Source organism: Eleutherodactylus coqui, chromosome 6 (assembly GCF_035609145.1).
Source record: "Eleutherodactylus coqui strain aEleCoq1 chromosome 6, aEleCoq1.hap1, whole genome shotgun sequence".
Lineage (NCBI taxonomy): Eukaryota > Metazoa > Chordata > Amphibia > Anura > Eleutherodactylidae > Eleutherodactylus > Eleutherodactylus coqui.
In genome coordinates this window covers 97062449-97087483 of record NC_089842.1, presented here as the reverse complement: position 1 = coordinate 97087483, position 25035 = coordinate 97062449, and the positions used below count along the sequence as shown (strand labels likewise).

Below are 25035 nucleotides of genomic sequence, written 5' to 3'. Positions count from 1 at the left end.
CTTACTTGGTCATGCAGCACCCTTGAATATATGGATATTTTCTGATTGCTATTGTTGGTGGTCAGCCTTGCTTTCTATAGCCATCTTGGCAGCGGGGTACTTCTCGCAACTGGACGTAGCCTTACGTCATGTGTACAGCGAGAGATCAGAAGAGATCTTGCGCTATCCGGCAGTGGGAGCTGGCTGTCACTGATAGCCGGCCTCCCGTTGCAACAGCGGGGGTGGATCGCAGATGCGACCCCCTCTGTTAACCCCTTCCCTGCTGCGATCTATGTAGATCCCTCTGTGACGATGTCAGGCGCTCGTGATGTAATCACAGAGGGCCCGGCTGGTTGTCATGGTAACAGGATGCCACCCACAGGCATCCTGTATTACCACTGCCTATGATCGCTATAACAAGCGATAAGGCATTGCAGCAGAGAAGTCCTGCAATGCCTTATCATAGCGATCATCGGTAGTATGATGTAAGTCCCCCACAGGGACACAAATGATGTTAAAAAAAAAGATAAAAATAATGTGCAATAAAGAGAAATGTTAAAAAAAAATGTAAATCCCTGGCTGCTGATAGCTTAGAACTACAGAGCCGGGGACAGCGGCAGAAGTCACGGCTGAACCCTGGCAGGTGAGTATTCTTTTTTTTTTTTAACACTTTTTTAAAATTGTTTTTCAGGGAAGGGCTTATGAAGCCCTTCCCTGCAAAGCCATTGACGGCTGCCGGGGCTCAGCAGCAACTTCTGCTCAGCCAATCACAATCAGAGCTACCAGCAGGCGGGGATTTTAAATCCCCGGCTGCTGATAGCTCAGAACTATAGAGCTGGGGACAGCGGCAGAAGTCGCTGCTGAGCCCCGGCAGGTGAGTATTTTTTTTTATTTTGTACACTATTTTAAATGGCTTTTCAGCGAAGGGCTTATGAAGCCGCCGCTCCATTGACAACAAGCACGCAGCTGTGTTTACGCGTGTTTTTGTTCGCACCTAGGTGCGCACGTATGTACGCATAAAATACACGCTCGCGTGAACCCACCCTAAGGCTTCATGTCCACGGGGAAAATCAGGCCCACCGTGGATTCTCCATGCAGAATCCCGCAGCGGGTCCCTCCTTTCCTGCGGACATGAGGCCTAAAAAGAAGAATTACTTACCTGTCCAGACACTGCGGATCTGCCCTCCGTCGCAGCCGGATCTTCTTCCTTCGGCCCGGTGGATGTGCTCGGTGCACATGCGCCGTGCACTCTATTATTTTTATTTTTTTAACTCCTGCTCTCTATCGCTCCCGCACCGGAGAGCAGAAATTCAGCTGCTGGTGTGCCGCGGATCCGGACGGCTTTCATAGGCTTCAATAGAAGCCTGCGGGAGCCGTCCCCGCCGGAGACCCGCACTAAAATGGAGCATGCTGCGGGTGTTTTCCCGCACACGCAATCCACGCCTCAGGGGAAAATGACATCCGCAGGTATTTAACTACCTGCGGGTGTCCAATGCATCCCTATGGGGCGCGGATCACGCGTGCGGTAGAAACACTGTGGATTTTAAATGTTATTTTGCTGTGGACATGAGGCCTTAGGGGTTAAAGGGGTTTTGTCATTAGAACAGGCTGGGCCCTACCTAAAATAAAAAACAAGGATATAGTCAGCTCTCCTGGAGCCCTAGGACACAACTGACAGCTGCCACCAATACCAGCAGTAACTTCCCAGTAGACAGCTGGGCAGAAGCACAGGACCGCTGTCGCCAATCAGAGGCCGCAGAGGTCATGCTTCCGTCCAGCTTGTCTAATTCTTTTTTTTTCATTAATTAAACAATATTATTTAACAAAGTCTTTTATTAAAGGGGTTGTGGCAAGCTATAAAGCTCATCCCCTTTCAGCAGAACATCCCCGCAAAAATAAAACGGACATTGTTCATGCCTGCCACTGTTCCAGATATTTCAATGGGAGTGTCGGAGATTGCAGAGTGTTTGTGTTACTGAAATGTCTAGAACAGTGCCGGGCATGCACAATCTCTGCTTCTTTCATGCAGGGATGTCCTGCGGATAGGGGGTAACTTTATATTGGTATTATTGTATCTTGACGCCACCGGAAGCTAGGGGTTTGACAGGAGGAACACCCCCAGCTCCCGATAGGATGAAGCCTACAAGGTCCTAGCAGCACACTGTGCATTGCTTGCTGCTGGCTGTGGTGGCATAGGGTGAGGGTAATATTTCAATGTAGGCGTACATTATGAGCTGTAATAAGAAAACAAACCCTCACCCTAAGCCACCAGGGATGGCAAAAAGCAATGAGCAGGCTTCCCCTCGGACTCGCTCACTGTTCTTGTCGCCGCGCTGCTTGTGTGCGATCGCTCCCGGACGGCTGGAGGATGAGAGCTCAGTGACGCCTGGTGGCTGTGTGTTGCTTCTGTGTCGCCGATTGCCTGCTCTGAGCAGCCTGCCGCCGCAGTGGTCCATTACTCCACTTTCCCTGTGCATACTTACTATGCATGTTCCAGCGGCGGTGCAGACGGTCCTGCTGCTGTACCACGCCGCACTGGGAACCCTGGTGTCATGCTGCTGTCCTGTGCGTCCGCCCATCACAGTGGTTTCCCCCGTTGCTCTGCCCTCCGTCCTGCGGACGCGATGTGAAGGTGAGATGCGGGGGTGGGGGAGGAGAGGGGGGGGTTCCGCTTGTGGGCCGCAGGAAAAGAACCTTCACTGTGCTTTTGCGTCAGTGTTTTGTAGGCCGTGCTCCGGTAAAACAGTGATGGGGATTTAGCCTTCTGGTTCGGTAAGCCCCTTGCAGCAGGGGCCGCTGCATGGCTTTTAAGTACATGTATAGTGCCCTTCCAGGACCTAGAGCCTTTGCATCTGGCCAGCCAATCAGATACAGGGGGTGTCACCCTCTGTCAATCTTAAGTGGAGTCAAGATACACTAATACCCTTTATATCTTGGCATCATCTCGACAAATTTGCTTTGATTTTTCATGGGAAAAGGGGCCCAATTTGTGGTATCTATCTAGAGTGCCTAAATACTTTCCTCCACTCTGATTATATAGAAATGCCAAAAAAGGCCAGCTCCTATGATGTATTGTAGTTGCTACTTGAAAAACAAGCTCTGCAGCTCAGAAGTTCAAGGGTCTGCTCAAGTGTCAGCTCATGGTGACAGGTTAAAATTATGTCCTTTTATCAGATTAGAACAGTTTGTCAGATCATAATTTAAATCTATTGATAGTTCATCTCAGATTTGGAGTTTCATTCTTTCTCTGCTTCCTGTTCAACTCCCTCCTTCTTTTGCCTTTTTAAAATTTCCATACATCGGATTCAACTGAAGAAGACAGACGTGTTTGCTTTCAATAAGAATCAGACAGATCATTACGGTAAGACTTAGCAACTTTGACTCCATGGAATACATGATGTAAATGCATTAGAGCTGCAGGGAGGCAGATAACAATGCAAGTACTGTATAAGCTTCAGCCTTGTAGACAATGTCTAGTGTAAAACATTGTGTATCTGCATGTTAACAGTTCAACCTATTGCAAATGTATACAAATATATTAGGGAGTTGTCTAAAACACAAGTAGTCTTGACATTAGTGGAGAACATCCAAGGAGAATTCAACCCCTTAGTGACCACTGACCACCCTATCGTGTTTTTATGTCCTGATATTGCAGGACGTGTATGGAGGGAGATCGCGTTGCCATCTCCCTTCATACATCGCAAGTGTCGGCTGTTTCTTACAGCTGAAACCCACGGGCAACAGCCCTGACAAGCCGCTCGGCCGATTGGGGCTGTTAACCCTTTAAATGACAGCAGCATTTAATTCCCCCGAACGATGTTCAGAGGTCCCATACGGCCCCCCGCGATGAGATTGGGAGAGCCATGCGGGTGTCATGGCAGCTGGGGCCCCTCTGAAAGGCCCCAGGGCTGTCATGGCAGAAAGCCTATCAAGCCATCCCCGTGGGGTGGCTTGATAGACTACCTGTCAGAATGCAGTATTATGCAATGCTATAGCTATATGTATGGGTAGAGTTCAAGTGGCTACGTAATAGTAAGTCTCTAAAGGGGTTTTCTGGGACTCATAAGGATACGTCATCAATATGTGATTGGTGGGGTTCTGCTGCTTGGGGCTCCCATTGAAGAGTAAGTGCCGCGGCTTCTTCTCATGCTTGAACATGTTCATTGATCACATGGTTATAAAGCAACTGAATCCCATTCAAGGCACATACACTATACGATATAATAATAATAATCTTTATTTGTATAGCGCTAACATATTCCACAGCGCTTACAAGGACAGGGGGAATACAGAAAGGACAAAAATTACAGAACCACGGTTACATGTAGTAATCAATTTAAGGAAACAGTAGGAGTGAGGGTCCTGCTCCAACGAGCTTACATACTACAGATAATGAGATGATACAGAAGGCAAAGGGGCTGGAGATGTGCACTGTATGGCGAGGTGGAGAGTGAGAGGTGCTATACACATAGACAATGGTCAGACATTAAGCCATGTAATGGCAGAATCGGTATGACTGCAGGGGCAGTTGATGGTGGCTAGCAGGGATTGTAGTCAGTAGGTCAGGGAGCATGTTATCATGCTGCATCCTGAGGGGTTTAGTTTAGGAGATATGGTATGCCTCCCTGAAGAGGTACGTTTTGAGAGCACGCCTGAAGTTTTGTGAGTCATGGATTGCCCGGATAGCCTTTGGTAGTGCATTCCAGAGGACCGGTGCTGCTCTGGAGAAGTCTTGGAGGCGGGAATGAGAGGTTCTAATTAAAGGGGCACTCAGTCTGATTTTGTTAACAGAGCGGAGGGTGCGGGCTGGGTGATGGATTGAGATAAGGGAGGCAATGTAGGGTGACGCTGTGCTGTGGAGAGCTTTATGGATGAAGGTAGTGAGTTTAAATTGAATTCTGTATTTAAGGGGCAGCCAGTGTAGCGACTGGCACAGGGCATAAGGCGTTCGAGTAGCGGCTAGACAGAAACCTGAGCCTGGCTGCCACATTCAGGATGGATTGGAGGGGGTAGAGTCTGGGACAGGGCAGGCTGATCAGCAACGAGCTGCAATAATCAAGCCGAGAGTGGATGAGTGCAACAGTTAGCGTTTTTAGCGTGTCCATGGTGAGAAATGAGCGGATTCTTGCGATGTTCTTGAGGTGCAGCTGACATGTTCGGACCAGAGATTGGATGTAGGGGGTAAAGGAGAGATCAGCGTCGACTATAACCCCAAAGCAGCGGGCGTGCTGTCTGGGAGTTACGGTGGTGCCACATACTAAGATGGAGATGTCAGGATGAGGTCGGTTAGTGAAGTGTGGAAACACCAGGAGGTCAGTTTTTGAGAGGTTCAGTTTTAGGTGGAGAGAGGATATAGTGTTAGAGTCAGCAGACAGACAGTTGGTTATGTTTTGGAGGAAAGGTGCAGAGATGTCACGGGAAGAGGTGTACAACCATATTTATGGCAGTATGCCTGGTGACCACTGAGGTAGTGCTCACCTGAGTGTCCTGTCACTTCAATGAGCTGATCAGTGGGGTTCCTAAGCTATGGACCTCAACGATGTGATACTTATGACCTATGTTGAGGATAGGTTATCAATATCTTGGTCTTGGAGGGGTTAAAATAGAAAGCGTAACAATACAGCGTGTTCTATTCAAATTCCTCACATCCAGACAGGTACGCAGCCTTAAACAGAAGTGTTCTACATTTATGGAAAGAGTTAAGCTTAGAACTTTGGTCTCCAGATATATGGATAGAGCAAAGATACAAGAGAGAAATGATGCTCTTGCACCAAGGGTGAGGTCACAAAAGAGGAACCGTGTTCCTTTTGTTTCGATGTATATCCCCTTGAGTTGGAGGTTTTCACATATTTTGAGGAAATATTGGTCTTTAGTTGTACTAACATAATGGAATTTTAGGCTCCACCTATGATGTCATATACAGTAGAAGAGTATTAGTTTGAGCGACAAACTTGTGAAATCTATGCATAGGAAGGTTGGTTACTTTCCCTCTCTTATAAAGGTTCTTCTTGCAAAAATTTGTTAAGGGGTCACAAATTCACACATTTTTTCACTGGTAGATCCTTTCACATCAAGAGCAGCTATAGCTTCACTTCTTCCTATGAGGTCTATGTGATCACGTGCCCTTGTGGATTGATATCTGAAACTAGGATAGAGGTCGATTCTCAAATTGGTAAACATAACAGGACTATTTGTACTAAAAAAATCTGTAAATCAACTACGTTTTAGGGTCATTGATCATGTCCAAAGCACTATGAGGCCTCGGTCACACAGGCGTTTTTTCGCGCGATTTGCGGATCGCATAACGGATGCGCATCCACAAATCACGTGACCGGGGCCGACGATTCGCTGAAAAATCTGCAGAGGCAGCTCTCAGCTATTGAATGACAGCTGAGAGCTGCCTTTGATTGGTCCCTGTGCTCAGCCAATCAGAGGCAGCACTCACTCACCCATTCATGAATTTATGAAGGGGGAAGTGAGAGCTGCCTCTGATTGGCTGAGGGCTGTGACCAATCAGAGGCAGCCCATTCAGCAGGCGGGGATTTTAAATCCCCGCCTGCTGAATACTACAGAGAGCAGTTCAGGAGAGCTGCTGGCCGGACGCGGCTGAACTCCGGCTGCAGCAAAAAGTTGAGTATCCTTTTTTTTTACACCTTTTCAGGATGCTTTTCAGGGAAGATCTTATATTTTAAGCCCTTCCCCGAAAATTCATACAGCGCTTGCTGGCAGCCCATTGCTTTCAATGGAGCCGGCTGTATTGCTGTGGCAGAGGAGAACAACCTTTAGTATATGTTCTCAATGGGGCCGGTGCTGCTGCCGCCGGCCCCATTGAGCGCATATACAAGCACTGATTTGCGCAGAACGCAGTTACATGCGTTCTGCGAATCGGTGTGTCATATAATTATCGGCACATCCGCATCAAAAACGAACATGTGACCGATCCCATTGCTATGCATTGGGTCTATATATCTGCAGATCGCAAGCGCGTCTGCATATCGGACCAAAAAACGTCCGTGTGACCGAGGCCTGAGGAGGATGGGGGGAGGGTGGTCCTGTTCTATTACTTTAAAAAGATATTAAAATGGATTTTTCTATTGGATAGCATTGGAGATGAGCGAGCATACTCGTCATCTCCAATATTCGCGAATCTTCCTGTCTTATAAAGGAAAAAAGAAAAAAACAAGACTAATTACTGCCATAACAGCACTCACTTTACGTCTTGATTTGTTTCTATCATAAGACAAAAAATATAGGAAGTAATGCGTGAGATATAAATCTGTTCATACCCGTATCCAAGGTAACGACAGCTGCTGCACTATCATACAAGTCTACAGCCCCTCTTGAACATGAATGAGGGTGTGAAAAAATAAGCAAGCAGCTACAGTCGTTTACTACGTGACTAAGGTCAATACACCTCTATAATAAGGAGGTTTTTTGTAGTGCCCCGTCGTGTGTTTTATTTTTTAATAAAATTTATTTAATAAAGGAAATATTTTAAACCATGTCTAAACTGTGAAGGGTTATTACTTTAAAAAGATATTAAAATGGATTTTTCTATTGGATAGCATTGGAGATGAGCGAGCATACTCGTCCGAGCTTGATGGTCGTTCGAGTATTAGGGTGTTCGAGATGCTCGTTACTCAAGACGAGCACCACGCGGTGTTCGAGTCAATTCCATTTCCTTCTCTGAAAAATTTGCACAATTTTCTGGCCAATAGAGACGCAGGGAAGGCATTACAACTTCCTCCTGTGACATTCCAGCCCTATCCCTCCCCCCTGCAGTGAGTGGCTGGTGAGATTAAGTGACAGCCGAGTATACAAGGCAGCCCCACCCGCTGCTCGCCACAGACACACGCTGGCAGAGATTAGGGACAGTGCTGCTGCTATAGGGAGAGTGCGCCGTCACAGAAGCAGAATAAAGTCTAAATAAACAAATATTAAGCCCTTTCACAGTTTAGACAAATCTAAAACTAGTAACTTTTATTGGTTATATTTAAAACCTATTTGGACGAACACAGGGCACAACACGGAAGCCACTGGGTTAAAAGAAGTGTAGAAGTCTCCTCAGAGACTTAGGCGTCACATCCTATGCTGCTTCCCTCTACATGACGATTATAACGGAGGGGAACAGCGTATTGTAGGAAGTTGGCGAGATACAGTGGCTTTAATTGACGAACAATTAAAAAGAACTCGGACCAGATTTTGTACTAATGTCCCTTTCTTATGCTCTTAGTTTCAGGAAAGAAGTTCACTATCAGATTGGTGAACACCTCGCTACCATCACTAAATAAGCCTAGCAGTAAAGCTGGAATAAGTGACGAGCATAATACAGTCTTGAGCAGAGGGAAGATAGATTTCTAGAGGGTTATATTGTGACGAAAGGTAAATAGTGTATATCCTGCAATGATACAGGTCTTCACACTATTGTTCATAAACCTATATGTCTCTCTAGAGTCCCTCTTATGCTTAGAATCATGTGAGCAAAAGAAAGAAAAGGAAAAAGGAGGAAGGAAAAGTTGTGGGCCCAGTGCAAATGTCAGTGGACACACTTCTTCTCATTCCAGGAACTATATAGCAGTCCTTGATTGTTTAATTCATTCAGATTTCTGATATAGGCATTGATGCACTTGTATTTACTCTCTCAGTACTGTATAATCTCTTGTAATTTATTCTCATTCTCAACGCGTTTCTCCGCTAATAATGGCGGGTCATCAGGAGATCATTGAGTTTAGTACTAAAGGATCAGCTTTAGATGTTTATTAGTACACAAAGCACGAAACAATAGTGCTTGTTCATAGTCTATTTCCGAGTTCACTCAGAACCATTAAGATACGATGATAGACCAATCATTTTAAGTGGTTGTGTTGTATCTACTCATGCACAATGATAGATTAATATACATAAAATAAAAAAGGAGCCAACCAGATATAGGCGGTATCCTATTTGATGTCAGCTAAAACATAGCTGGCATCAATATCAGTCATACACTGCCAAATAACGGTGGTGTTCCGTATTCAGATAGAGGACGACTCTTTTAAGACATTGATGCACAAGTGGCATTAGGTCTAATTTGTGGGCTATTAATGGGTCTTGACGGACCCTTCTTCAGAAGATGCCCCTTAGTCAGACCAGGACTTTTGTCCAAGATAATAAATATAGCAGCCAGGTCTGATTCAATATCTCAATGTGCACAGTAGCGATTCCTTCACTATGCCTGAGATCGGGCAATATAGAACATACAGTGCCTATAGCGGCAGTTTTTCTAGAGGATGCCTCTCTAAGAAAAAGATTTTTTTGAAATTGAGAATAAGCCCTTTATGCCAGCAAATAGGTAAGAATGACCCCTGTCAAATAGTGCAAGGCCCAGGTTTGCCAGTAAAAAAGGTATAAGCAACACCTGAGTCTGATCTAATGATTAGATCTGCACAATGGGGTCACTGTAGCAGAGTCTCCATTTCCCTAAGTAAGCCTCTATCCAAGGTATAATGGTATAGAATATAGCATGAGTAGAGCAGCGCCTCTGGCCTTGATGGTAGGTCAGGGCAATCTGAGCAATAGTCGAGTGTCTACCATTATAAAGCAAGCCAAGCTCCTCCCAGGGTATAGGTGTCTGCTTCAGTCCACCAATCAGCTGGTTTCAGGGAGGATAGAGATAGTTTAATCTTTGTTGTCACTCTTATTATGATAACCTTAGGGGAGTAGCTATCGATATTTTAGAGTCATAAGCGCCTATATACCTTGTCAGAGTTGCTTATTATGATTACTGATCGCCCAAATAGTTAGCCGATCTCTCAGGATTGTTGTAAGAAGGAGACCGGACTATGTAATGCAAAACCTCCCACATTAGGTTCTAAGCCGCTGATAGGTTAAAGAGGGGGGCGCTGGCTGCATTGCTCTGTATTGTAGAGTCTCCCACATTGGGCTCTGTGCCGCTGATAGGGTGAGTAGGGGGCAGTGGCTGCCTCCCTACGTAGTGACGTCATGACGCCACGACGTCTATGTGTCTCTCGTAGTAAAATGTAGTTGGAGAAGAGATGAGGGCGGGCGCTATCTGCGTTACTGCGTCATGACGTCATGACGCTAATGACGCTATGACAGCCTCCGCCATTTTGTTTATTGGCAATGTTACTGTAGTCACAGTGTTTTATGTGGGAGGGGGCTATATATCAGCCATACGTAAATGGGATGGGCGTGGCGGCGCTATAGTTGATAATATCGCAGTATTCAGCGATGACGGTAAGTCACATGATAAAGATAGTGTGACTATCACTTAATGTATATATGGTACTGGCATATAATGACTCATAAATATAGATAGTTTGCATTAATGCAATAAAAGATCTAATAGAACGGATTCATTTAGCAGCTCCCCTAGCTGACCTAGTGTAGTAAATTAAAAAGTGTGAATCAAGAACATCCCAAGATAACATATCGTAGGGGCAGAAATATCAAGGATCATCTTATTCGTAGCCACTTTGACCAACAAAAACAAAACGAAAACTGGCTAACCAGGAATGTGCCAAATGGCACATTTCCCTGCTCTAAATGTGTTTCATGCAGTTACATAGAGAGAAGCAATGCTTTCTCCTCAACCGCTACTGGAAGACTTTATAAGACCCGAAACTTCTTTAACTGCACCACTCGAAATATGATTTATCTTGTAACTTGCATATGTAAAAAACAATATATTGGAAAGACAAGACAAGAATTTCGAAGAAGAATTCAAGGACACATCGGGAATATAAGAAGAAAAGAAAAGACCCCTATCTCAAATCACATCTGGGACGAACATGAGGGAAATTCCAAATGTGTAAAATTTCAAGGAATCGAACTCATAAGGAGAGATGCAAGGGGGGGAGATATTGACAACTTTCTCCTCCAGAAAGAAGCAAGATGGATCTTTCGGATGGATACTGTACACCCAAAAGGGTTAAATGAGCAATTAATCTTTAATTGCTTTATATGAGTCACACAAGCATATGATCAATCTAGATGTCTGGTTAATCAGAGATCGTATTAACAATCATTAAATATTGACCTAGTAGTTAATACATTGATATATATTAATTAATTATCTAAAGAGATAATATATCCTTTTACCATCTCTATTACTGTGTATCTACAAAACAGGTTTTCGATATCATGGTCTGGTCACCACGGCATTATGTTATTCTATCCAAGAAAGGGGTTGTGAATGTTTATTAACTCACACCCCTCCTCATAATATATGTATCGATTACACATCTCAACATTCTGAATAATAATGCTATTGTTCTCAGGCAACTATATTTCCGAATGATACTCACCAAGTCCTGTCTTGAGACCTGTCTTGATTCACACTTTTTAATTTACTACACTAGGTCAGCTAGGGGAGCTGCTAAATGAATCCGTTCTATTAGATCTTTTATTGCATTAATGCAAACTATCTATATTTATGAGTCATTATATGCCAGTACCATATATACATTAAGTGATAGTCACACTATCTTTATCATGTGACTTACCGTCATCGCTGAATACTGCGATATTATCAACTATAGCGCCGCCACGCCCATCCCATTTACGTATGGCTGATATATAGCCCCCTCCCACATAAAACACTGTGACTACAGTAACATTGCCAATAAACAAAATGGCGGAGGCTGTCATAGCGTCATTAGCGTCATGACGTCATGACGCAGTAATGCAGACAGCGCCCGCCCTCATCTCTTCTCCAACTACATTTTACTACGAGAGACACATAGACGTCGTGGCGTCATGACGTCACTACGTAGGGAGGCAGCCACTGCCCCCTACTCACCCTATCAGCGGCACAGAGCCCAATGTGGGAGACTCTACAATACAGAGCAATGCAGCCAGCGCCCCCCTCTTTAACCTATCAGCGGCTTAGAACCTAATGTGGGAGGTTTTGCATTACATAGTCCGGTCTCCTTCTTACAACAATCCTGAGAGATCGGCTAACTATTTGGGCGATCAGTAATCATAATAAGCAACTCTGACAAGGTATATAGGCGCTTATGACTCTAAAATATCGATAGCTACTCCCCTAAGGTTATCATAAGAAGAGTGACAACAAAGATTAAACGATCTCTATCCGCCCTGAAACCAGCTGATTGGTGGACTGAAGCAGACACGTATACCCTGGGAGGAGCTTGGCTTGCTTTATAAGGGTAGACACTCGACTATTGCTCAGATTGCCCTGACCTACCATCAAGGCCAGAGGCGCTGCTCTACTCATGCTATATTCTATACCATTATACGTCGGATAGAGGCTTACTTAGGGAAATGGAGACTCTGCTACAGTGACCCCATTGTGCAGATCTAATCATTAGATCAGACTCAGGTGTTGCTTATACCTTTTTTACTGGCAAACCTGGGCCTTGCACTATTTGACAGGGGTCATTCTTACCTATTTGCTGGCATAAAGGGCTTATTCTCAATTTCAAAAAAATCTTTTTCTTAGAGAGGCATCCTCTAGAAAAACTGCCACTGTATGTTCTATATTGCCCGATCTCAGGCATAGTGAAGGAATCGCTACTGTGCACATTGAGATATTGAATCAGACCTGGCTGCTATATTTATTATCTTGGACAAAAGTCCTGGTCTGACTAGGGGGCATCTTCTGAAGAAGGGTCCGTCAAGACCCATTAATAGCCCACAAATTAGACCTAATGCCACTTGCGCATCAATGTCTTAAAAGAGTCGTCCTCTATCTGAATACGGAACACCACCGTTATTTGGCAGTGTATGACTGATATTGATGCCAGCTATGTTTTAGCTGACATCAAATAGGATACCGCCTATATCTGGTTGGCTCCTTTTTTATTTTATGTACATCAATCTATCATTGTGCATGAGTAGATACAACACAACCACTTAAAATGATTGGTCTATCATCGTATCTTAATGGTTCTGAGTGAACTCGGAAATAGACTATGAACAAGCACTATTGTTTCGTGCTTTGTGTACTAATAAACATCTAAAGCTGATCCTTTAGTACTAAACTCAATGATCTTCTGATGACCCGCCATTATTAGCGGAGAAACGCGTTGAGAATGAGAATAAATTACAAGAGATTATACAGTACTGAGAGAGTAAATACAAGTGCATCAATGCCTATATCAGAAATCTGAATGAATTAAACAATCAAGGACTGCTATATAGTTCCTGGAATGAGAAGAAGTGTGTCCACTGACAATTACACTGGGCCCACAACTTTTCCTTCCTCCTTTTTCCTTTTCTTTCTTTTGCTCACATGATTCTAAGCATAAGAGGGACTCTAGAGAGACATATAGGTTTATGAACAATAGTGTGAAGACCTGTATCATTGCAGGATATACACTATTTACCTTTCGTCACAATATAACCCTCTAGAAATCTATCTTCCCTCTGCTCAAGACTGTATTATGCTCGTCACTTATTCCAGCTTTACTGCTAGGCTTATTTAGTGATGGTAGCGAGGTGTTCACCAATCTGATAGTGAACTTCTTTCCTGAAACTAAGAGCATAAGAAAGGGACATCAGTACAAAATCTGGTCCGAGTTCTTTTTAATTGTTCGTCAATTAAAGCCACTGTATCTCGCCAACTTCCTACAATACGCTGTTCCCCTCCGTTATAATCATCATGTAGAGGGAAGCAGCATAGGATGTCACGCCTAAGTCTCTGAGGAGACTTCTACACTTCTATTAACCCAGTGGCTTCCGTGTTGTGCCCTGTGTTCGTCCAAATAGGTTTTAAATATAACCAATAAATGCTATAGGGAGAGTGTTAGCGTCTGCAAGAACCCCAACGGTCCTTCTTAGGGCCACAGCTCACCTACTGCACTACTGTTGTGGCTGCGTGAAGCAGTTTTGCACTTTTTTTTTGTTTTTTTTTGTATATCGGGCGTACAGCCCCATTACAGCTATAGCGTTCTCAGGCTGCAGTCTGTACTACATAGTATAGGGGAAGTATTGGTGAGGCAGGGACAGTGGTAGTGTGGAATCCTGTCTACAGCAATCCCAACGGTCCTTCTTAGGGCTACCTGTGCAGTTAGTGTAATGTAAGCGCTCTCTGCCTCCATGTGTACGCCAAGAAAGCACACATTTTTTTCACCGCTCTGTGTTACCAGTCAGCTGCCGGCACAGTGTATGGTGGCATACACCCATAGAGGGAAAGTCCAATACACGCTCCATAGCCAGCATTGCATTGAAAAAAAACAATTTTAAAAAAGAAATCCTTTTTACAGCTGCCTGTAACCCAGTGCATATTACTGCGTGGCCTGTGGGACTTGAGGTGCATCTAAACTGCATAGTGCACAGCAAGGCCTGCGTCCAGCCATCAGTTACATTCTTTGCTGGGTGCAGTTAGCGTAACGTAAGCGCTGTCTGCCTCCAAGTGCACGCCAAGAAAGCACCAATTTTTTTCACCGCTCTGTGTTACCAGTCAGCTGCCAGCACAGTTTATGGGGGCATACACCCATAGAGGGAAAGTCCAATATATGCTCCATAGCCAGCATTGCATTGAAAAAAAACAATTTTAAAAAAGAAATCCTTTTTACGGCTGCCTGTAACCCAGTGCATATCACTGCGTGGCCTGTGGGACTTCAGGTGCATCACAAATGCATATTGCACAGCTAGTCCTGCTTGCATCCTTCCTTATAATTTATCTCTGGCTTCATTTTGCGTTGTATAACCGCTGGCAGCCACCAACTGCGCGGCAATAGTTCACAAACATTTTTACACCGCTCAGTGTCTGCTCGATTCTTAATCCACCATGCTGAGGGGTAGGGGTAGAGGACGTGGACGCGGTCGAGGACGTGGAGTTCCACGTGAGGGTGTGGGCATAGGCCCAGTTCCTGGTCCAGGAGAATCGCAGCCGGCTGCTGCGGGATTAGGGGAGAGGAACGTTTCTGGGGTCCCCAGCTTCATATCCCAAGTTTTAGGTACATGTGGTAGACCTTTATTAAAAAATGAGCAGTGTGAGCAGGTCCTGTCGTGGATGGCAGAAAGTGCATCCAGCAATCTATCGACCACCCAGTCTTCTACGCCGTCCTCTGCTGCAACTCTGAATCCTCTGGCTGCTGCTCCTTCTTCCTCCCAGCCTCCTCACTCCATGAAAATGACACATGCTGAGGAGCAGGCAGACTCCCAGGAACTGTTCTCGGGCCCCTGCCCAGATTGGGCAACAATGGTTCCTCTCCCACCGGAAGAGTTTGTCGTGACCGATGCCCAACTTTTGGAAAGTTCCCGGGGTCCGGGGGAAGAGGCTGGGGACTACCAGCAACTGTCTCAAGAGCTTTCAGTGGGTGAGGAGGACGATGACGATGAGACACAGTTGTCTATCCAGTGAGGCAGTAGTAAGGGCAGTAAGTCTGAGGGAGGAGCACACAGAGGATTCGGAGAAAGAGCCGCTGGACGATGAGGTGACTGACCCCACCTGGTGTGATAAGCCAACTGAGGACAGGTCTTCAGAGGGGGAGGCAATTGCAGCCGCAGGACAGGTTGGAAGAGGCAGTGGGGTGGCCAGGGGTAGAGGCAGGGCCAGAGCGAATAATCCACCAGCTGTTTCCCAAAGCACCCCCTCGCGCCAAGCCACCGTGCAGAGGCCAAGGTGCTCAAAGGTCTGGCAGTTTTTCACTGAGACTGCGGACGACCGACGAACAGTGGTGTGCAACCTTTGTCGCGCCAAGATCAGCCGGGGAGCCACCACCACCAGCCTCACCACCACCAGCATCCGCAGGCATATGATGGCCAAGCACCCCACTAGGTGGGCTGAAGGCCGTTCACCGCCTCCGGGTTGCGCCACTGCCTCTCCCCCTGGGCCCCAACCTGCCACTGAGATCCAACCCACCACTCACGACACAGGCACGAGCCTCTCTTGGGCTGGACACACACCCTCACCTCCGCTGTCCTCAGCCCCATCAAGCAATGTCTCTCAGCGCAGCATCCAGCTGTCGCTAAGAGAATCATTGGAGCGAAAGTGCAAATACGCTGCCATGCACCCGCACGCTCAAGCTTTAAATGTCCACATAGCCAAATTGATCAGTCTGGAGATGCTCCCGTACAGGCTTGTGGAAAGTGAGGCTTTCCAAAACATGATGGCAGCGCGCGGCCCCGCGCTACTCTGTCCCCAGTCGCCACTATTTTTCCCGGTGTGTCGTCCCAGCCCTGCACGACCACGTCTCCCGCAACATATTACGCGCACTCACCAACGCGGTTACTGGCAAGGTCCACTTAACAATGGACACGTGGACAAGCACAGGCGGGCAGGGCCACTATATCTAACTGACGGCACATTGGGTGAATTTAGTGGAGGCTGGGACCGAGTCAGAGCCTGGGACCGCTCACGTCCTACCCACCCCCAGAATTGCGGGCCCCAGGTCGGTGTTGGTATCTTCGGCGGTGTACCTCCACTAAACCTTCCTCCTCCAACGCAACCTCTACCTCGCAATCAAGACATGTCAGCAGCAGCACGTCGCCAGCAGTCAGTGTGGCGCGGCGCGGCAGCACAGTGGTGGGCAAGCGTCAGCAGGCCGTGCTGAAACTACTCAGCTTAGGAGAGAAGAGGCCCACGGCCCACGAACTGTTACATGGTCTGACAGAGCAGACCAACCGCTGGCTTTTTCCGCTGAGCCTCCAATCGGGCATGGTCGTGTGTGACAACGGCCGTAACCTGGTGGCGGCTCTGCAGCTCGGCAGCCTCACGCACGTGCCATGCCTAGCCCACGTCTTTAATTTTGTGGTTCAGCGGTTTCTGAAAGGCTACCCACACTTGTCAGACCTCCTTGGCAAGGTGCGCCAGGTCAGCGCACATTTCCGCAAGTCCAACATGGACGCTGCCACCCTGAGGACCCTGCAACATCGGTTTCATCTGCCAGTGCACCGACTGCTTTGCGACGTGCCCACACGGTGGAACTCTACGCTTTAAATGTTGGCCAGGCTATATGTGCAGCATAGAACTATAGTGGAATACCAACTCCAACATGGGCGGCGTAGTGGGAGTCAGCCTCTTCAATTCTTTACAGAGGAGTGGGCCTGGATGGCAGATATCAGCCAGGTCCTTGGAAACTTTGAGGAGTCTACCCAGATGGTGAGCGGCGATGCTGCAATCATTAGCGTCACCATTCCCCTGCTATGCCTGTTGAGAAGTTCCCTGCAAAGCATAAAGGCTTTGCGGTCGGAAACGGTGGTCGGAAAGGGTACCCATACTGCTTGCCTCTCATCCATTCAACGTGTATGGCCTGTGGAGGAGGAGGAGGATCCTGAAAGTAATCTTCCTAGTGAGGACAGCGATGTGTTGCGTACAGGTACCCTGGCACACATGGCTGACGTCATATTAGGATGCCTTTCTCATGACCCTCGCGTTACACGCATTCTGGCCACTACGGATTACTGGGTGTACACACTGCTCGACCCACGGTATAAGGAGAACCTTTCCACTCTCATTCCCGAAGAGGAAAGGGGTTCGAGAGTGATGCAATACCACGGGGCCCTAGTGGACAAACTGATGGTAAACTTCCCATCCGACAGCGCAAGTGGCAGAAGGCGCAGTTCCGAGGGCCAAGTAGAAGGGGTGGCGCGGAGATCAGGCAGCATGTACAGCGCAGGCAGGGGAACACTCTCCAAGGCCTTTGCCAGCTTTATGGCTCCCCAGCAAGACTGTGTCACCACTCCCCAGTCAAGGCTGAGTCGGAGGGAGCACTGTAAAAAGATGGTGAGGGAGTACGTAGCCGATCGTACCACCGTCCTCCGTGACGCCTCTGCTCCATACAACTACTGGGTGTCAAAGCTGGACACATGGCACGAACTCGCGCTGTATGCCCTGGAGGTGCTGGCTTGCCCTGCGGCTAGCGTCTTGTCACAGAGGGTGTTTAGTGCAGCTGGGGGAATCATCACAGATAAGCGTACGCACCTGTCAACTGACAGTGCCGACAGGCTTACACTCATAAAGATGAACAAAGCCTGGATTTCCCCAGGCTTCTCTTCTCCACCAGCGGACAGCAGCGGTACCTAAATATTTTTTTTGCGCAGCAACCGCGTATGCACGTATTGTTCTCTATCACCTTAAAAAATGGGGACCTTTACCTTTGTCAATCTGTGTATGATATTCGTCCTTCTCCTCCTGCTCCTCCTCCTGAAACCTCACGTAATCACCCCGAACGGGCAATTTTTCTGTGGCCCAAAAGGCTCATATAACTTTTGTAAACAATATTTATAAGTTTCAATTCTCATTAAAGCATTGAAACTTACACCTGAACCAATTTTTATTTTAACTGGCCTGCCTCCAGGCCTAGTTACAAATTAAGCCACAGTAAGCTAAGCGATTAATGGGTTTCACCTGTCCTCTGGGTTGGGAATGGGCAATTTTTCTGGGGTACATTTGTACTGTCGGTACACCAATTTTTTGGACCCTCGCCTACAATGTAATCCAAGTAATTTTTATGGGCTTCGCCTGCACTCATGGTACACCAATGTGTCTGGGGTTGGCCTACACTTTTGCTACAGAAATGTAACTCTGTTCTGCCTACCTATACTTCTGCCACAGTAATGCTAGAGGGGTCTGACTATACTTCTGCAACAGAAATGTAACTTCGGTCTGCCGATACTTCTGCTCCTGAAATGTTACCTTGGTTTGTGTATACTATTACTACTGTAATGTTACTAATACTGGGCTCTGCCCATACTGCTTCTACGAAAATGTTACTGGGGCTTGTCTATACTGCTACTACTGAAATGTTACTAATACTGGGCTCTCCCTATACTGCTTCTACATAAATGTTACTGGGCTCTGCCTATACTGCAGCTACTGAAATGTTACTGGGGTCCGTTTATACTGTTACTACAGAAGTGTTAATAGGGTTTCCCTCGACATCTGCAACATAACTGTTATTGGGGTCAGCTTATACCTTTGCTACAGGAGTATTACAGGGGTCTGTGCATACTATGGGTGCACTAAGTGTTCCCATCGCGGTGTTCAACGTACATGGCCCAAAAAAAATTACCCAGACTGACTAGGGCATGCAGTGTGGGCCGAAGCCTACCTGCATTTTATCTCACATTATCTTTGCTATTCGGCGCACTGCAATGTTATGAATAATTCACAGAAAAAAACAAAAATCCAACACCCCTTACTCTTCAAACAGACACGGTCGCCATAGGCAGTATCGCCACAAGGCAGGCACAATCGCCATCGGCAAAATCGCAGTAGGACAGGCGCAACCGCCATAAGCACTACAAATATGCCGGCAGCCAGACAATGCTGTGGAGGACAAACTTGTCCATTGCAGGCTAATATGCTGTCACTCACTCAACCCACCCCGTCGGTGGGTTCCAGGGAGCCACCCATACTGTGGGTGCACACAGACTTCCCATAGTGGAGTTCTATGTACCTGTCACAATGTAAATTACACATACTGACTGGAGCATGCAGTGCGGCCCAAAGCCATCCTGCATTTCTTCTCACGTTACCTCAGCTTTAAGGGCGGCACTGCAATGGGATATTTTTATGTACCGTCGTTGGCTTCCTGGGACCCACCCCTGCTGTGGGTGCACACAGACTTCCCATAGCGGAGTTGTACCGACCTGTGACTATGTAAATTACCCAGACTGACTGGAGCATGCAGTGTGGGCCGAAGCCAACCTGAATTTCTTCTCGCGTTACCTCTGCTTTAAGGGAGGCACTGCAATGGGATTAATTTATATTTCGTCGGTGGGTTCCAGGGAGCCACCCATGCTGCGAGTGCACACGGAATTCACATTGCGGAGTTGTACCTGCCTGTGTCTATTTATAAAAAAACCCAGTCTGACTGGGGCATGCAGTGTGGGCCGAAGCCCACCTGTATTTAATCTGACGTAAGCTCAGCTGTGCAGGGCACTGCAATGGGATTTATTTATGTACCGCCGGTGGCTTCCAGGGCCCCACCCATGCTGTGTTCACCCGAAATTCACATAGGGGAGTTGTACCTGCCTGTGCCTGCTTATAGAAAACCCCAGTCTGACTGGGGCATGCGGTGTGGGCCGAAGCCCACCTGTATTTAACTGGACGTTAGCTCAGCTGTGCAGGGCACTACAATGGGATGTATTTATGTACCGCTGGTGGCTTCCAGGGACCCACCCATGCTGTGTGTTCACCCGGAATTCACATAGGGGAGTTGTACCGGCCTGTGTCTTTTTATAAAAAAAAAACCCAGTCTGACTGGGGCATGCAGTGTGGGCAGAAGCCCACCTGTATTTAATCTGACGTTAGTTTAGCTGTGCAGGGCACTGCAATGGGATTTAATTATGTACCGCCGCTGGGTTCCAGGGAGCCACCCGTGCTGTGGGTGCACACAGAATTCACATAGGGGAGTTGTACCGGCCTGTGTCTTTTTATAAAAAATCACCAGTCTGACTGGGGCATGCAGCGTGGGCCGAAGCCCACCTGTATTTCATCTGACGTTAGCTCAGCTGTGCAGGGCACTGCAATGGGATTTATTTATGTACCGCCGGTGGGTTCCAGGGAGCCACCCATGCTGTGGGTCCACACGGACTTCACATAAGGGAGTTGTACCTGCCTGTGTGTACTTATAAAAAACCCCAGTCTGACTGGGGCATGCAGTGTGGGCCGAAGCCCACCTGTATTTAATCTGACGTTAGCTCTGCTGTCCAGGGCACTGCAATGGGGTTTATTTATGTACCACCAGTGGCTTCCTGGGACCCACCCATGCTGTGGGTCCACTCCACACAGACTTCCCATAGGGGAGTTGTACCGGCCTGTGTCTTTTTATAAAAAAAACCCAGTCTGACTGGTGCATGCAGTGTGGGCCAAAGCCCACCTGTATTTTATCTGACGTTAGCTTTGCTGTCCGGGGCACTGCAATGGGATTTATTTATGTACCGCCGGTGGGTTCCAGGGAGCCACCCGTACTGTGGGAGCACACGTAATTCCCATTGCAGAGTTGTACCTGCCTGTGACTATTGATAAAAAACCCCAGTCTGACTGGGGCATGCAGTGTGGGCCAAAGCCCACCTGTATTTAATCTGACATTAGCTCTACTATCCGGGGCACTGCATTGGGACAAACTACAGGAGCAATACAGCGCTAATGAGACGTTCACAGCTACGCTAGCATTGAAGTCTGCTCTAGGCCCACGATTGCTGAGGGTTTGCGCAGAGGCCTATGTCCTGGGTGCAGTGAAAGTCCGCTTCCTGCCTACGATTGCTGAAGCTGTGGGCCGAGAAAAATGTCGTGGGCGCGGTGCAAGTCTGCCATGTTTGGCCGCTCAGATTTATTAATTGTTCATGTCTTGGGTTGCCTAGGACCCACCTATGCTGTTGGTGCCCACTTAGTTCCCATCGCAGTGTTTGACCTGTCTGGCACAAAGACACTGACTGACTTGGGTAGGGGGCAGAGTGCAGATGGCTTTCCCCTTGCGGTGTCGATTGAGCTATGCAACACCTTGACAGAATGAATACTGTGTGGCACATGGATTCCCCATTGCTATGCCCACGTTTGCAGCTCCTGACGGTGGTGGCACAGGATTGGATATCTCATTGCTTCTGTACAGCATTGTGGGCTATCGCCCAGCCCCTTTTAAAGAGGGTCACTGCCTGGCCCTGCCAAACCTCTGCAGTGTGTGCCTCCAGTTCCTCCTCATGTCAGACGCACTTATAAATAGACATGAGGGTGGTGTGGCTATGCAGCCTGCGTTTGGCATGAGGGCAGCTGAAGGCTGCGCAGGGACACTTTTGTGTGCACTGCGGACGCAGGGTCGTGTGGGGGGGTTGGGCAGCATGTAACCCAGGAGAAGAGGCAGCGGTGTGTCCCGCAGGCAGTGCTTGTGCTTAGTTGGAGGTAGTGTGGTGCTTTGCTAAGGTGTGCCTTGCCAATGAGGGTTTGTCCGAAGTAAAAATTGTTAGGGGGGGGGGCCCACTCTGGCCACTATTGTGGCTTAACAGTGGGACCTGGGAACCTGAGATGCAGGCCAGCATGTTGCCCCTCGCCTGCCCTATCCGTATCTATGTCATTTCCATCACTTTCTTTGGTTTTCCAGATTTTCACAAATAAAAACCTTAACGGAGCATGGGTCATATACAAAAATGCTCGAGTCGCCCCTTGACTTCAATGTGGTTCGTTACTCGAAACGAACTCTCGAGCATCGCGGAAAATTCGACTCGAGCAACGAGCACCCGAGCATTTTGGTGCTCGCTCATCTCTAGATAGCATGTCACCGAAAGGTTTAAATATGGAATATAATGTACAACCATATATATGAGATTCCAGCCTTTTTTGCGATATCATATCTGTTTATTATATATAGTTTTTATTAGGTTTCTGGCTTTGTTTTTTAGTCATGTGATGGCCAGTCAGAATCTTGTGTGCACATGGCTAACATGGATTTTTTGGAGGATTGTCATTCCATGTGGGGTGGGAACAACATATTCTTACAATCCAAATCCATCATGAGATATTCTTTTGGAATATTTACTGTTATTCGCCACTCCGATAATTTTTCCTGATTGGTGCCTATGAATGATATAAAGGGATTGCTGATTCTTGACATCCTTGAATATATTTTTATGGGTCACTAATTTGAAACATGGGATTTATATCTGTTATGGTGTTGTTTAGCTGTATCTATTGAGAATACCCATATGAAAATGTTTCCCTTTTTTTTGGTCCTCAATTTTGGGATTATATGTATAGGTAACTATATACACTATCTGTCTTGACTGTGCATTTCCGTTCGCAATGTTTTACTCTTATAATCCTGCGTTAGTAGGAATGCACATTTGGGTGATTTTACACCCATTATGGAGTCATTCCTATTTGCAATTGATTATTCGAGTGCTAGTGCGAACATTTATGAGATTCGTTAGATGGCTAACTGGGAGATATACAGTAGTGGAATTATTTGTTTCCACATGTTCATATCAGAGCACATAGGGATTTATTTTGATGTCCCATTTACAATGTTTTTATTAAAATTGGATGACAAACCTCTATATATTAATGTTCAATAATTTTTATTGAAAACAGATTGTGCAATCAATACAATAACCAAATAGATTTGTCAAATTCCATACATATTAGCTGTTCTGTAAAAAATTACAGCAATCCAATATTGGTGGTGTGAAAAGTAATACATTCGGTTGTTGAAAGACATTGGATTCTTATCCCTTGATATATATTGACAAATAAAAAGAATATTCGTATTCTTAGCACAAAACTATAGCTGTTCTATAAGTTTATTAATAATGACCTGTAGAAGCATGAGAATTAATAAAGGGAGGAGGGGGGTAATATCCAGGAAGGGAAGAGAAAGGTAGGGAGGGGGAAGAAAAGGGAAATTTGGTTTACTGGATCAGAATATCTTGGATCTACTCAACTTTCCCTATAATGGGTAAGTTACTATATTTTATATTTTCTGGTAGGCTAATACTGATGCTCCGAGACTGTGAATTATCCGAGACCCTGGGCAAATCTTTCCTTGTGAAGGCGGCTCTAAACTTTAGGGAAGGTTGATGTGATGAACTCAGATAAGACTAAATTAGGTATCGCCCCCATAATTATGGTAAATGAATAGGTATGTCTGTTTTGAAATGTTTTAACCAGGGCCCCTAGGTTTCTATAAAATTCTCAATTTTGTTGTGTCTGTAGGTGTGAATTTTTTCATATTAGCAGTGTTCGGACATCATTTAGATAATCTCAACCTCTGTTGGAGTGTGGTCCGACCTCCAGAATCTTGCTACTTATAGTTTAATAGAAAGAAGCCCATGTGTAAATAATTTCCTGAATTTAATAAGGACCTTATCTATCCCTATCAGCAAGATCGCTAGTTCAGGTGGTGAACCCACATAGATCCCCAACACCTTGCCAAGAGAGAGAAGAAGGCCTTCATGTGGTCTGAACGATCTGGCAACTCCAGAAAATGTGGATTAGTGTCCCTCTTTTCTCACATCCTCTCCAGCATCTGTCAGAGGAATCAGGGGAAAAATCTGAAAGTCTTGCTGGAGATCTGTACCATCATGTGAACACTTTGCTGTGCACCTCTAAAAGATTTGCACATAGGGATGCCTTGAATGCCCAGAAGTATGCAAGATTCCATTGTCGGGAAGAGAATAAATTTACCAATTCCCTTTCCCAATTTAGTATATGGGCTTTTTTTAGTTTCTCTTGGAGCCAAACTCCCTTCTCCTGTAAATATCCTGCAGAAAAATGTTAAAGTGAGGAAGTATAGAGAACAGGATTGGGCCTTGGCCTCCTTAGATGCAGCAAAGGCATTCGATTCCATTGAATGGCCCTTTCTCTTCCAGGTTTTACAGAGATTTGGCTTCGGCGAGACTTTTATACGCTGGATCACTCTTCTGTACAAATCCCCCCTAGCAGCTATTTCCATTAATGGATCCTGTTCTCCCTACTTCCGACTACATAGAGGAACTAGACAGGGGTGTCCCCTCTCCCCCATACTATTTGCCCTGGCCATTGAGCCGTTGGCAATGATTCTACGAGAAACCCAGTTATACAGGGGTGTCACAGTGGGGGGACAGGGAAGATCGAGTGGCTTTATATGCCGATGATCTCTTGCTTTTCTTGGCGGACCCTGAGCAAACCCCCCCCCCCATGTGATAAATCTTATTAATACTTTTGGTGAATTCTCGGGCCTTCAAATCAACTGGACTAAATCGGCCCTGATGCCTGTTTCTGGTGGGAGTCGTCTGGGCGATATTGACTCACTTTGCGGCCTCCGGATCTCAAACCAGTTTAAATACCTGGGGTTACAGATAACCAATGATGTGGGAAAGTCTCTAGAGCTAAATGTATACCCCCTAATAGATTTATTCAGGTCTAAGTTTAAAATATGGGGCTCCCTACCGCTCTCGGTAGCGGGGCGAATCAATCTTATCAAACTAATAGTATTACCAAAGTGCCTATACATAATGCAGCATGTGTCGTTGCATATCCCGTCCCGCTTCTTTAAATCCATGCAGTCCCTGATGTCTTCCTTTATTTGGGGAAATTCCCGCCCCAAACTATGAATCTCTATGCTTCAGAGGCCGAAGCAAGACGCGGGCGCTGCCCTGCCAGATTTGTTC

General features: G+C 46.4%; 1 protein-coding gene across 1 annotated transcript in view; it reads left to right on the top strand.

Annotated features, from left to right (window-relative positions):
- Nucleotides 1-3277: 3277 nt before the first annotated feature.
- The window catches only part of LOC136632396 (galactoside alpha-(1,2)-fucosyltransferase 2-like), a 56994-nt gene continuing 35236 nt past the window's right edge, over nucleotides 3278-25035 (top strand). The window contains exon 1 of the mRNA XM_066607229.1: nucleotides 3278-3340. The gene's annotated coding sequence lies outside the window, so the exon portion shown is untranslated. The remainder of the gene's footprint in view (nucleotides 3341-25035) is intronic.